Source organism: Thalassophryne amazonica, chromosome 15, assembly GCF_902500255.1.
Source record: "Thalassophryne amazonica chromosome 15, fThaAma1.1, whole genome shotgun sequence".
NCBI lineage: Eukaryota > Metazoa > Chordata > Actinopteri > Batrachoidiformes > Batrachoididae > Thalassophryne > Thalassophryne amazonica.
In genome coordinates this window covers 31,985,679-31,998,909 of record NC_047117.1, presented here as the reverse complement: position 1 = coordinate 31,998,909, position 13,231 = coordinate 31,985,679, and positions in this window count along the sequence as shown.

Sequence of the window (13,231 nt, the reverse complement as noted above, 5' to 3'; positions counted from 1 at the left end):
TCCAACCATATGTCTTGCTCCAATGAGGATTATCTCAAAGGCCGCCACAAACAGGATGGAAGAAATGCCACATTTCATTGCGATTCCTACCTCTAGTTGCTGCCATGTGGTGGTGAAATCCTGAAGGGCAAAGCACATCTTCAGATCACTGAAGTAAGATGTGATCAGGTTCTTGATGCAGGAGGGCAAAGGGAAGAACTCCACTGTGTGATCAATTAGTTGGTGCAGGACTGATCCATACGCCTTGGCGTGGTCAAGCCAGATGATGTGTAGATCTTTGTTCTCATACTTGGCCTTCTGTATTTGGTCCCAAATCATCATAGAGTGCTTTACACACCTTGGGAAGCCTGGGACTCCTGCCTTCTTGCAGTTTGTGTCAATGTAACCATTCTCTAGTAGGTAGGCATCTTTCTGGCTAACGCTGAAAAGAAGGTCTTTCCTTCTACATTCAGTTAGGCAATGCTTCTGAATTGAGTTGCTTTTTTTCCACGCAGTTAATATTAGGTACCAAAGCAGTTTTAGTACCTTGGGGCAGTTCTTATAGAGCTTGTAGGGAACTCCATTGGGGCCTGGTGCTGATGAGGCCCTTGCCTTCTGCACGACTTGCCTGACTTCATCGAGCTTGGGGCCATGGTGTTGAACATGGCTGTCAGTGGTGCAAATACCCTGCACATACCCTGGTGTTCCTAATGGTACGACCCTTCTTGGGTCACTGTATTGCCTTTTGACATGCTGTTCCAGTTGCTCCCTGGTGATTTTAAGCTTCCCACACTTCTTCTGCTCCAGCAGTTGTCTAGCATTTCAGTGATGTGCATTCCTGGGGCATGCACGCTAACTTAAGATGTCTTGTAAGTCACTTCAGAGGTGTTATCTGGTTTCAAAAACATCATTTTTAGAGTTAGGCATGTTTATTTCTCACTAATCTTTACAAAATATATGAGAGAAATAATAGATTGTTTTCTGCCATGTTGGCTTATTTTGTTGGAGCATGCAGCCAGTTGATGCCACACTGCCTTTCTTTACTCTGATTGGCTATTGCCATGTGCTTCCCAGTATCTCTTGAGTAAGATGGGGGAAGCCACCACATGATCTGATGTCAATAACAAACGTAGGTCTTGACTGTGTGATTGCTTGAAATTCTCCTCCTCAGGGACAGAAATTACTTTTTTATTTTTTAGACCCCCGTCATACATAGCACAAATGAGGCCGAATGGCATCCGAATGACGAATTGACCCACATTTACAATCCAGAATCTGGATCACTTCCAAAATTCAGTGGAGTGTTCTATGTCCTAATATCTATCTATGAGCAAATTTGGTGAGAATCTCTGATGTAGTATTGACATCATCTTTCAAAGCCAGAATCCAGATCCAGATCACCCCCCAAAATTTAATGGAGCCTTCCATGGCCTAATATCCAGAAGAGGGATGAAGTCACCACCAAGTCATTCTCAAGTCATGAATCAGCAATCAGTGACAACCAACAAAATGCATTAACATCTTAAATCAGTATTTGTTGCAAGCCCCCTGTTTTTGCTGAATCATCGTTTCTCCTTCTTGCAGTGTGCACAGCTAAATGTTTTGTGGACATATTGTTCAGTGCATGACTGAGCAGCTCAAGGAGGTGCTAACGATCAGCATTATAATTTGTAGGTTGAAACATAATCATTAACTGATACACAAGCAGTTGTGTACGAGGAGTAAAAGTGGGTGAAGATCGACCAAATTCCAAGAAGGCGTGGTTGCTAAAGACAGTTTAACATTTACAGAAATTACATAGTGGAAAGACTGAGCACAGCAACAAGACACAGGTTGACTGAATCATGGCGATCCCTCACTGCAGACTGGTGTTTACAGATGTGGGTCCAATCCCAAAGTCGAAACTCATGGACTGACAGAAGCTGAAGCTGATGCCTGTGAGGGGTTAGGGCTTTCCCAGTTTCAAATACACAAAAACTCTCACCCAGACATTTTGATAATTTTATGACCACTTTCCACAAGTCAGCATTAATGCCGACTTTGTTTCAGGAAATTACCCACAGTTAATTGCACAAGATTATACCTGAAAAGCTAAATCTAAAGAAAAATTAACAAGGAGTTAAGACGTTACATAAAAGCACATGGAATTAGAGGAATACAAGCATAAGCTATACAACACATAGTTTGTTCATCAATTAGTTATTTTAACTGTTGCTTATAATAGTTAGCTGTCATCTGCTCTGTAAGGGAAGAGCTTGGAACATTGTCAAAATGGAAAGAGAGAGAGAGAGAGTGAGAGAGAGAGAGAGAGAGAGAGAGAGAGAGAGAGAGAGAGAGAGAGAGAGAGAGAGAGAGACCCTTAAATGTGTCAGGCATGAAGATCATTAAAAATGTAGAATAAAGTCTTAAACCTACACTCAAAAAAATAAATAAATAAATAAAATAAAATAAAATAGAAAAGCTACAAGGGCAGCACTGTTGTGTGTTTGGGGGTTTGGCTGGACATTTTGGTGTTGTTTTCTTTTCTTTGCTCTCCAGGTGGTATGCAAACTGGGTTTTTGTCTGTGGAGAAGGTGCTGGCAGAGGAGTCCTTCACCCTCATCAGCATTATTGGCTGCACTTGTGGAGGATGTTCACGTGCAGGCCTAATGACTTGCAGCACCTGTGGATGATGCTCACGTGCAAACTTAAAGACTTTCAGCTGAAGCAGATAATGAGATGGTGTTCTGCATTTAAGCCATGAGTGGTCCTCGACCTTGTGACATTCGGTTGTGAGACGCTGAGGACCGCGCCTGGGTTTGACACATCGTGCCTGTGAAGGAGGACGGGTGAGGGACACATGCTGTCAGCACACATCAGAGGTGATGATTGTCTGAATAAGTGTTAACAGTAATTTGGTATTTTGTTATGCAGTATATTTGAACATTGATGAGAATTGTGCAGCTCGCTTCTCACTGCCGTGGCGTACGGAATGATGATCCTCCACCTGTTGTGAGAAGCTGCTCATTTACATAAAGCTTAAATTCAGACCTGAATGTGTTGCTGATAGTGTGTGCCTTTGAAGGATATTTGTTGTAGCTGTTGACTTACCTCACCTTTTCCATCCTTCACAGAGTCAGTTTGTCGTATCAACCTGGGGGGTGTTCGGCGGTGAGTCTGGGTCCAGAAGCGTCGGGCTTTGATCCATTTGGGCGCTGGAGAGCGCGCCGTCCTTCACCTCGCCAGACAACCGCACATTTATGTTGTACACAAATTATTGCACAAAAGGGAAATAAATTTGTTTTGTTTTTGGAACCGCTTTCTGGTTATTTAACGCTGGGTTCAGTCAGACGCTGGTCCGCTCCTCAACTCGCGTCTGCACATAACAAGCACGGTAGTTGAGTGGTTAGCACTGTTGCCTCACAGCAAGAAAGTCATAGGATCAATTCCCACCCTGGCCTGTGTGAATTTTGCATGTTCTCCACGTGTTTGCATTGGTTCCCTCTGGGTGCTCCGTCTTCCTTCCACATCCAAAGACATGCAGGTTGGATGAAATGGAAAATTAAAAAGAAAAATGTCTATAGGTGTGTGTGTGCAGGTGTGTATGTGTTTGTTTGTCTATATGTGACTCTACGACAGAGTGGTGTCCTGTCCAGGCTGTACCCCGCCTCAGGCCCTATGGCAGTTGGGATAGGCTCCAGCCCCCGTGATCCTTAATTGAAGTAAGCTGTTGAAGATGAGTGAATGAGACCAGCTACAAAGATGTATGTATTTTAATTACAGAGTTCCATCCATTTGAATTATAGTTTTAATATAATTCTTGTGAGGTTTATATGTGAGTCAAGCATTATTGAAATGAGTACATTTATATAATCATGGGCTATGAACAAAAACAAATGTGTTCTGAACAGAGGTGGGAGTAAGTCACTGTCAAGTCATTCTCAATTCATCAATGTACAAGTCCCAAGTCAAGTCAGCTTGCAAACAATTGGTGGTCATTATGAATTGAGACTTAACTTGGGACTTGCTGATTCATTACTTGAGAATGACTTGATGGTGACTCGCTCCCACCTCTGGTTTTGAATACATATCACTTCACATCACTTTTTCCCCATTTTATGTTACAGTCTTATACCAAAAAGGAATAAATTCATTATTTCCATCAAACGTCTACTCACAACATCCCATAATGACAACATGGAAAAGGTTTTTCTGATTTTTTTTTTTTTTTTTTTTTTTTTTTTGCAAATTAATTAAAAATAAAAAACTAAGAAATCACATGTACATAAGTATTCACAGCCTTTGTTTGATACTTTGTTGATGCACCTTTGGCAGCAATTACAGTCTCAAGTCTTCTTGAATATGATGCCACAAGCTTAGCACACCTATCTTTGGACAGTTTCACCTATTCCTCTTTGCAGCACCTCTCAAGCTCCATCAGGTTGGATGGGGATGCATCGGTGCACAGCCATTTTCAGATCTCTCCAGCGATGTTCAAACGGATTCAGGGCTGGGCTCTGGCTGAGCCACACAAGGACATTCACAAAGTTGTCCTGAAGCCACTCTTTTGATATATTGGCTGTGTGCTTATAGTCATTGTCCTGCTGAAAGATGAACCGTCGCCCCAGTCTGAGGTCAAGTGCCCTCTGGAGCATGTTTTCATACAGGATGTCTCTGCACATTGCTGCATTCATCTTTCCCTCTATCCTGACTAGTCTCCCAGTTCCTGCTGCTGAAAAACATCCCCACAGCATGATGCTGCCACCACCTTCACTGTAGGGATGGTGCCTGGTTTCCTCCAAACATGATGACTGGCATTCATGCCAAAGAGTTCAATCTTTGTCTCATCAGACCAGAGAATTTTGTTTCTCATGTTCTGAGAGTCCTTCAGGTGTCTTTTGGCAAACTCCAGGTGGGCTAACATGTGCCTTTTTACTAAGGAGTGGCTTCCGTCTGGCCACTCTACCATACAGGCCTGATTGCTGTAGAGGTGTCTGTCCTTCTGGAAGATTCTCCCCTCTCCACAGAGGAATGCTGCAGCTCTGGGTTCTTGGTCACCTCCCTGACTGAGGCCCTTCTCCCCCAATCATTCAGTTTAGATGGGCAGCCAGCTCTAGGAAGAGTCCTGGTGGATCTGAATTTCTTCTTTTTACAGGTGATGGAGGCCACTTTGCTCATTGGAACCTTCAAAGCAGAAATGTTTTTGTACCCTTGCCCAGATTTGTGCATTGACACAACCCTGTCTCAGAGGTCTACAGACAATTCCTTTGACTAATGCTTGGTTTGTGCTCTGATTCCCTTCCAAGATGGCGCCACGTAAAGGCGCCCTGGTATTCTGGTGCTCCCTGTTTTGTCTGTTTTTGTGCGTGAATCGTGTGTCATCGTGTCCCTACACCCGCGAGGAGCTTCTAAACATTAAATCATCAACACCCACGGACATTACGCCAGTTTTTTTAGTGCCTGCAGCTGAACTGGTTCACTTTTTGGCCAAAACAGTGAGACGACGGTGGAGAGGAAAACAAGCTGGAGCAATCGTGTGCCTAAGACGAAGGGGCACGCGCACGCCCCTACCTGGGATTTTCTCTCCAACGTCCGCTCACTCCACAACAAGATGGATGAGCTGGCACTGCTGATGAAGAAGAATAGAGATTTCTCCTCATCTTGTGTACTGTGCTTCACGGAGACATGGTTAAATGCACAGACACCGGACTGCGCGCTCCAACTAGAGGGATTCCGACTCCTCCGCGCAGACAGAGACTGAGCACTCTCTGGTGGAAAAACAAGAGGTGGAGGACTCTGCTTCTATATCAACAATGCCTGGTGTTCCGATGTGACTGTGATCTCCCAACACTGCTGTCCCTCTCTGGAATATCTCCTCATAAACTGCAGACCGTTCTACTCTCCACGTGAGTCTAACTCTTTCATACTTTGCTCTGTGTATATTCCACCGAGCGCGGATGTGCACGAGGCCTAGCGCGCTCGCGGATCAGATTATGAGCGTGGAGAGAGACTTTCCGGACTCTCTTGTTATAATTCTCGGTGATTTTAACAAAGGGAATCTCAGTCAGGAATTACCAAAATACAAACAGTTTGTTAAATGCCCGACCAGAGAAGGGAGCACGTTAGATCATTGTTACACGACAGTGAGCGGCGCCTACCGCACGGTGGCCCGTGCAGCTTTGGGACTCTCAGATCACGTGATGGTCCACTTGATCCCCACGTACAGACAGAGACTTAAACTCTCTAAACCTGTTGTGAGGACATCTAAAGTGTGGAGCAATGAAGCTGTAGAGGAGCTACGCGCGTGCTTGGCCACCACAGATTGGGATATGTTTGGGGCTTCAACAGACAGTCTAGATGACTACACGGACACTGTGACGTCATATATTCATTTCTGTGAAGACAGCATCATCTCACAGCGTACCAGGGTGAGATATAACAATGACAAGCCCTGGTTCACACCTAAACTCCAGCAGCTCCGTCAGCAGAAAGAGGTGGCTTTCAGAGAAGGAGACAGAGACAGCTATAGAGGTGCAAAGTACAGATTTAGCAAGGAGGTGGCAAAGGCTAAATCCATGTACAGTTCACGTCTGCAGCAAAGGTTCTCTGCCAACGACTCGGCCTATGTGTGGAGGGGGCTGAAAGAGATCACCAACTACAAGCCCAAAGCACCTCGTTCTATTGACGACCTGAAGCTGGCCAACGACCTGAACATCTTCTATTCACGCTTTGAAGACAAGGACTCACACCTCCCCACCCCCCACACAACTGGATATTCAAACACTCTGGACCTCCCCCCTCTCACTGCTGCCCTCCCCACTCCCCCTGTTGCCCTCTCGGTCCAAGAGGATGACGCGAGGAGACATTTCAAAAGGCTGAATCCACGTAAGGCCCCGGGCCCAGACTGTGTCTCTCCTGCCACCCTGAGACACTGCGCTGATGAGCTGGCCCCAGTCTTCACGGGGATCTTCAACACCTCCCTGGAGTCATGCCATGTTCCAGTCTGTTTCAAGTCCTCAATCATAGTTCCAGTCCCCAAGAAACCACGCGTCACTGGACTTAATGACTACCATCCTGTGGCTCTCACATCTGTAGTCATGAAGACCTTCAAACGCCTGGTTTTATCCCACCTGAGGTCCATCACCGACCCCCTGCTGGACCCCCTGCAGTTTGCCTACAGAGCCAACAGGTCTGTAGATGACGCCATAAACCTGGCCCTGCACTCCATCCTGCAGCACCTGGACTCCCCAGGAACCTACGCTAGGATCCTGTTTGTGGACTTCAGCTCTGCATTCAACACCATCCTTCCAGCTTTGCTCCAGGACAAGCTTTCTCTGCTCCACGTGCCCAACTCCACCTGCAGGTGGATCACAGACTTCCTGACAGACCGGAGTCAGCATGTGAGGCTGGGAAAAATGTCTCGAACACTCGGGCTCTCAGCACAGGATCTCCACAGGGCTGTGTCCTTTCCCCTCTGCTCTTCTCCCTCTACACTAACTACTGCACCTCCAGCCACGACTCTGTAAAGCTCATCAAGTTTGCGGACGACACCACCCTCATCGGACTCATTTCGGATGGGGATGAGTCTGCCTACAGGAGGGAGGTGGACCAGCTGGTGACCTGGTGCAGCAGCAACAACTTAGAGCTCAACACCCAGAAAACAGTGGAGATGATCATGGACTTCAGGAAAGCCACAGCCCCCCCGCCCTCCCTCGCCCTCACCAACAGCCCCATCACCACTGTGGTCTGTCACCGCTTCCTCGGCACCACCATCACCCAGGACCTCAAGTGGGAGTCAACCATCAGCTCCCTCATCAAGAAGGCCAGCAGAGGATGTACTTCCTGCGGCAGCTGAAGAAGGCCAAGCTGCCTGTCCAGCTGATGGTGCAGTTCTACACGGCCATCATCGAGTCCATCCTCTGCTCCTCCATCACGGTGTGGTACACCCGGGCCACAGCCAGGGACAGACACAGACTGCAGAGCATTGTGGCCTCTGCTGAGAAGGTGATCGGCTGTAGCCTTCCATCTCTCCACGACCTGCACGTCTCCAGGACTCTGGGCCGAGCAGGTCGGATCACAGCTGACCCTTCTCACCCTGCACACGGTCTATTCAAACCACTCCCCTCGGGCAGGAGGCTACGGTTCATCCGGACCAGAACCTCCCGACATAAGAACAGTTTCTTCCCCTCATAACTCAGTCACCTTAAGCTTAACTCTGTCACTTTATCATTTTATCAGGGGTCACTTTAGACAATGTACTTTGGTTTTTAATTGCACTCCTCCCACTGCACTGTTTTTCTGTTTCTCTGTTTTTCTGTTGCACACAGCCTTTCATATTTCATTTCTTTTTTTTATCTTATATTTTATCTTATTTTGACACATATGTTATATTTTATCCTAGCATTTTATCTCTTCTTAATGCTGCACCATTGTACCAAAGCAAATTCCTAGTCTGTGAATCCTGTTCACTGGCAATGGCAATAAACTTCTTCTGATTCTGATTCTGATGTGCACTGTCAACTGTGTATATATGTATACAGGTGTGTGCCTCTGCAAACAATGTTCAATCAACTGAATTTACTCCAGGTGGACTCTGTTTAAGCTGTAGAAACAACTCAAAGATGATCAGTGGAAACAGGATGCATTTGAGCTCAATTTTGAGCTTCATGGCAAAGGCAGTGAATACTTATGTATATGTCCCGGAGGGCGGGTGCCAAGAACCCGGCGCGGTTGGACCCGCAATGCAGATTCCCGGACTAGGCTTGGGTGTATAAGAAATTAAACTTTAATTCAGGCTCAGGTACGTTATACAGGTGATCAGTCAGCGAAGCAGAAGTACAAATAGGTCATGGCAAAAACGCAGACATGGTTGACCAGGGTTCAGCGGCACGAGCAAACATAGACATCAGGGATGAGGCTAAAAGGCGCAGTCAAAAATACGAAGCAGGATCTAGGTACATGACAAGGCAAAAACACCACCGAATACAAGAGCTGGTGAGTGTGGAAAGACAACAAAGGAGCAGAGGTGTGGTGGCTGGGAGAAGATTAAAGAGGATGAGTTAACAAGGTGCACATGCAGGTGAATGGTCTAGAAAGGAGGCGTGGCTGGAAGACAAAGATGATACACAGTGCAAGATAGTAAGGGATGACACCACAAGGTGGAGTGATGTAAGACACAAAGATGCATGAACAGGTGCAAGAGCATGATTGGAAGTAATGAGAACCACAAAAATAAACAGATGATAACTAAATGATAAACAATGAAAACCAAGACTGACTGAACAAAACAAGAACAGAACTGAACCATGGCAGAAGTAAAGAAAAGAAAAGAAACAAAGTGTCAAAGCAAACTAGAACAGAGAATAAACACATGATGAAAATAAAACAACTAATACATCAAAGCTGGGGCAGATGTTGATGAAAAGAAAGAGGCAAAAATAGAATCAAAGCCCCGATCAAATCACAGTACATGTGTTTTCATATACGAGGTGTATTAGATAAGAAACCGACACTTTTTTTTTAACTATATAGATTTGAATGACGTGCGATTACACCAATCATGCTTGAACCCTCGTGCGCATGCGTGAGTTTTTTCACGCGTGTAGGTGACGTCATTTCCCTGTGGGCAGGCCTTGAGTGAGATGTGGTCCCGCCCTCTCAGCTGAATTCCTTTGTTTGAGACGCTGCTCGAGACGGCGCGCGTTGCTTTATCCAAATTTTTTCTGGACCTGTAAGGAATATCCGAGTGGACACTATTCAAGAAATTAAGCTGGTTTTCGGTGAAAAGTTTAACGGCTGATGAGAGATTATGGGGTGTTTCTGTCGCTGTAAGGACTTCCCACGGAGCGGGACGTCGCGCAGCGCTTCGTGCTGAAAACATCCTAATTTAAGGCTTAATTCACCCAGGACGTCGTGAGAGAACAGAGAAGATTCAGAAGAGGCCGGCATGAGGACTTTATGTGGACATTCCACTGTTTAAGGACATTTTGTAATGAAAGACGTGCGCGCAAATTCGCCAAGTCGTTTCCGTGACAACTCGGCGAATCTGTGTGCGCCGCGACAGGAAAAACACCTCTGTGTTGAAAACCATTTGTAAAATTCAGGTGGCTTTTGATGGCTTTCAACAAGTGAGTAACTGAGAAATTGTTTAACAGCTGGGCATGTTCCAACTTGTCCGTTAAGGTTTCCAACGGAGGTGTTTTTCCTGTCGCGAACCCCCGCGGTCGGGTCCGGCCCGACATGCGACTCTGCCCGCACGTTCTTTCATTATAAAATGTCAGTTAACAATGGAATGTCCGAATAAACTCCTCATGCTGACTTCTTCTGAAAGTTCTCTGTTCTCTGACGACTTCCTGGGTCAACAGAGCCTGAAATGTGGAAGTTTTCAACTTGAAACAGCGAGACGCTGCCGCCTCGAAGCGCAGATCGCCGTCAGGCGCCGTGGACCGTCCTTAAAGCGACACTACCAGACCAAAATCTCTCATCAGCCGTTAAAATTTTTACCGAAAACCAGCTGAATTTATTGAATGGTGTCCACTCAGTTGTGCCTTACAGTTTTGAAAAATGTTTTATCAAACAAAGCAACAGTCTCTGAGCCATCCCTAAACAATGAAAAAAATCGACGAGCGGGTGGACGACTCCTCACTCAAAGACTGCCCACAGGCGAATGACGTAACCGACAGGCGTGAAAAAACTCTTGCATGCCCACGAGGGTTCAAGCATGTCTGATGTAATCACACGTGATTCAAATCCATATGGTTTTTGAAAAAATAATAAGGTCGGATACTTTTCTAATAGACCTCGTATATATATATACATTAAACTGAAGCCAAGAGTAACGAGGCTGTTTGTTTTAAAAATGTAAGGAATAGAAAGTACAGATACTTGTGTGAAAATGTAATGAGTAGAAGTCAGAAGTAGGCAGAAAAATAAGTAAAGGAGTAAAGTATAGATACCTAAAAAGTGTACTTAAGTACAGTAACGAAGTATTTGTACTTCGTTACTTGACACCTCTGGGTTCTTGAAATGGAATATCTCAGGTACGATTAATGCAGATACAATAGAATTTCACCAAGAGCTCTAGTAATTAATAAATTCAACTGATTTCAAATTCATACAAACCAGTTTACATGGAAAAATATGAATCACATTTTTTTTAATGTTAAAAATACACATTTCAAATAGATTGAAATCTTATTCATTTTCTGTATCTGCTTATTCCAGTTAAGGGTCATGAGGTAGCAGGAGCTCCCATTGATCCCAATGACCACTGGGATAAGTGGTCATTGGGTGAGAGGTGGGGTACACCCTGGACAGGCTGCCAGTCTATTTCACTGCCAGTCTACTGCAGGGCTGACACATATAGACAAACATTCACACCTAAAGTCAATTGAAAGTCACCACTTCACCTAACCTTAATGTCTTTGGAAGTGGAATGATGCGAAGATGGAATGATGATGGGGAGAACATGCAAACGCCACACAAAAAGGACCAGGTCAGAAGCAAACATGGGACCTGTGAGGCAACAGTGCCAGCCATTAAGCCACAGCGCTGCCACTGTTATGTTAAAACTTGAAATATTTGGCAGTAAGAGAAGGCACTTTGTTCAGTGAAGGACTGGAGAGTGATACAAAGATGAGTGTTTGGAGGTAACAGTGTACCTATGAGACCTCATAGGGCCTATAACTGCTGTACTTGCAAATACACCTGCATGTTGATTTAGTAACAGTGCGCAATGAGGACTGTGTCTGTCAAATGTGCATAATAGCATATATTGTCAATTTAGTGCATTTGCCTTTTTAAATATGTAAGTTTGTCCACATGTGTGCCCAAAATTCTGAGAGGGAGCATGCAAATAGATAATGTGTGTGATATCATTTATTAAAGTCAATAGGAAATTTAATGGGTATGTATTGCATCTGTATCTTGTTTCCAACTTTACAACCTTTGTGTTAATTTATTGCGGCAGCATAGAGACCCCTGCCTCCTTGTACGCAGAATAAATAAATAAATACATAAATAAAATAATTCAATGTAAACATCCGGCATATCTAAAAACTTTGTTTATGTTGGGTTTATTTCTTGAAGAATAAATGCCTCTATATGTAACAGGCAGACTAGAGTACATTCTGCTGCAACTTGTGATAATTACAGTCATTGTTGTGTCACATCTATCCACGTTCTGCCTGTGAAACACATACAAACAGAGTGCACACAGCTGTCAGTGCATCGTCCCTTTCAGACTCCAAGCTGTGTGCAGCTGTTGATGTGGCATGATGCATGCACATCTGTACATGCATTCTGCTGTGTGCGCATGGAGACAGCTGTGGGTTGTGCCAGCCAAAAGCAGATGGAAATGTAAGTACTGTGAGGTGGATTGACATGTTGATTTGGCACTAGTTTAATGCCGGATGGCCTTCCTGACGCAACTCCATACTATGTGGAGAATGGGCAGGGGTGGGTTTTGAACAGGGAACTTTCTGCACTAAAAACAAGCACATTTAACCGCAGATGAAACTATAACTAAATCTCTGAAATTGTTTTCATCTTTTTTTCTTTCGTTTTTTTAAATGCCAGCCTGTGAACAAGCTCATGCAGCATTGTTGGTGTGTAATGAAGCACAAGGCCCATACCTGCTTGTGAATGTACTGGTCTACCATTTTCAGAAGACAACAGAAGGGTCACAGCAAGAAATTATTTAAAAGAAGGTCATGTGCAGATTTGGGCATTTGTCATTCACAGTGAATGTGGTGGATACATGGAACAGCCTGTCAGAGGATGTATATATAACCTGTGCAGAGTGAATCAGTTTTTGAAAAATTGACTAGACAAAAGTTTGAGAATAGACAGCATTAGATAAATGAATGAAATATGTTGGTGTTTGAGATCTGAGTTGTTTTCCATGTACATTAGATCTAGATAAAGAGGTGCTTTACTCTTGCATCCAGTAATTTAGGTGTCTGACCGCAGTTAACACACAAAATACTCACTGACATATTGCATCATGACCTACTATCAATTGTGCATTTATGTTTCGTAAATCAATTGCAAATCTGTCCCCAACACAACGCACCAGTTTTTGGATTGCCCACACAATTTAGCACTTGCCATCTGGGATCTGAGTACATCAGGCCCATAATGTTTACTTTAGACAGTACTGGATAAAACCTTTGCAACAAAATTTATTGTTTGCATATTTTTGGGAGACTAGTTCCAGTTATTTTAATTGCAGTGTGAGTGCTTTTTGAGCCTACTCATTAACCACATTTACATT